Source organism: Bison bison, unplaced genomic scaffold (assembly GCF_000754665.1).
Source record: "Bison bison bison isolate TAMUID 2011002044 unplaced genomic scaffold, Bison_UMD1.0 scf7180017864043, whole genome shotgun sequence".
NCBI classification, from domain to species: domain Eukaryota; kingdom Metazoa; phylum Chordata; class Mammalia; order Artiodactyla; family Bovidae; genus Bison; species Bison bison.
In genome coordinates this window covers 7173604-7176157 of record NW_011494615.1, presented here as the reverse complement: position 1 = coordinate 7176157, position 2554 = coordinate 7173604, and positions in this window count along the sequence as shown.

Here is a 2554-nt window from a genome sequence, read left to right as displayed (position 1 = left end):
GGCTGGCTGGCATCACTGACTCGATGGACGTGAGTCTGAGTGAACTCCGGGAGTTGGTGATGGACAAGGAGGCCTGGCGTGCTGCGATTCATGGGGTCGCGAAGAGTCGGACACGACTGAGCGACTGATCTGATCTGATCTGATCTATAGTCCTTAAGGAGGAACTGAAGGTCCTTGACTACGCTTAATGACTAAACCATTATTATTTGGTCTCCTTTGACTGTTTTCCTTTGTTTCCACATGTTCTCACTTCTCTTATTAAATTTATTCCTTGGCTAAAGTTTTTCTACAGACAAAGGGCATGGGGGACAAGGATCTGCTCTGTTTCAATTCTGATAACAGGAAGTTCTAATACAAGGAAAACTTACTGGTGGTGATAAAAGTTAGAAGAGTGGTTATCACAAAGAATGGCCATCGGTGGGTATTAACTAGGAAAGGGCCCAAGAGAACTTTCTTCAGTAATGGACATGTTCTGTATCTTGACCTGAATAGTGATTATTGAAGTGTATGCATAGGTGTCAATTCAACAAGTTATGTATGTAAGACTAGTACATGGTACATTTACTACATTTATGTTAAAACTAACAAAAATAGTTAAAAAGTTAAGAATCAATTAAAGGAAAATAAGAGATAAAAGATTTATTGTCTATTGCAGTGCTCTCCAGTAGAAATACAAAATATATGCAATTAAATTTTTTCTAGTAGCCACATTTTGAAAAGAAAAAAAAAATGAGGTTATACTTAGTAACATATAGATTATATTTTATAATATTTTAATGATATTTTAAAAATAACATTTAATAAAATTATAGGCAATATTTTCACATTTATATTTAACATTTTATCAATATTCAGATGTTATTTAGACCTGTGATCAAAATGAAAATTATTAATAAAGTATTTCATATATTAGACAGTACATGCAAGTCTATTGAAATTAACACCAATTTAGAATTAGAAAACTCAAGTTATTACATGTATAACTGAATGCTTCACTGTATACCTGAAATAACCTGTAAATTAAATATACTCCAACAAAAAATTTTAGGTATTTAAAAAACGCAAAAAATAAAATTATATCATATTCCTAAAAAAACTGAAGAAAACTCAAGTTCTGAGTTCTTAGTTATGTAAACTATCAATTTGTCTGAGCATCAGTGTTTTATGTAAACTATCAGTCTAAATGAAGGAAATTAATAATGACTGTGGGGAGAGAGACTCTCCTACATGAGTCTCACATACGTCTTGCTCTGTATGCCAACAAAGGAGACCCTGACTGTTACTGACAACGGTTTTTGGTTTCCTTGATCAATAGAAATTGATGTGACTTCTCTGGTGGCCCAGTGGTTAAGAACGCGCCTGCCAGTGCAATGGACATGTGTTCGATCGCTGTTCTGGGAAGAGTCTACATGCCACTAAGCCCACAGGCCACAACTTCTGAAGCCGGAGCGCCCTAGAGCCCATGCTCTGCAACAAGAGACGCCAGCACATTGAGAAGTCCATGCACCACAACTGGAGAGAGCCGCAAGGAAGACCCAGCAGAGCCAAAAATTTAAAAATTAACTTAAAAAATTAAATACAAAATAGACATAGATAAGAGGCCATACGAGAAATTCAGGCAAGGCTTTACTGGAGGCCTCTGTTGCAGCAGGGCCGGGAGCTTTGCCTGCTTGCTCACTTCCTGAGCTACGGTAGGGTGAGCTGGTTTCTTATATGGGGTGAGGATAGGGGCAGGTCCAGGGGTGGGGCCAGAGGGCTGGTGTGGGTGGTTTACCCCCCTCTTTGGGGTGGTGTGTGCATCTTTCACTTCCTAATGTACTGCCTACACGCACAGTACCCTGCTCTTGCTCCTGGCTGTTCGGAAATGGCAGTTGGGGGTTTTGGTCTTTTTGTATCTTGTCCATAATTTGCCCCAACCACGAATACACGCAGTTATTTTTAGGCCCCCCTAGTGCCTTTGCATGGAGAAGGAAATGGCAACCCACTCCAGTGTTCTTGCCTGGAGAATCCCAGGGACAGGGGAGCCTGGTGGGCTGCTGTCTATGGTGTCGCACAGAGTCGGACACGACTGAAGCAACTTAGCAGCAGCAGCAGCAGCAGCAGTGCCTTTGCACTTTGCTACTCAAGGAGATATTAGTCTGGGTAGGAACACTGAGCTGAGGGTTCCCAGATCCCGGCTTCCAGCTTGCCTCGTGGCCCCTCTTCGCCTGGTATGTTTGCAGTGAGCAGCCTGGAGGGGTGAAATGATGTCTTCCTCTGGGACAAAGAACAGGTTACTTAGGGCTTGCTATCGAGCAGAGGATTTCCCAGCCTCTGTTTCTCTCCTGTAACAGAACCCTTTGAAATTTGGGTGGAGACAAAGCAGAAGGGTGCAAACATGAAGCTTAAGCCCTGGAGAATTGATGCTTTTGAACTGTGGTGTTGGAGAAGACTCTTGAGGGTCCCTTGGACTGCAAGGAGATCCAACCAGTCCATCCTAAAGGAGATCAGCCCCGGGTGTTCTTTGGAAGGACTGATGCTAAAGCTGAAACTTCAGTACTTTGGCCACCTCATG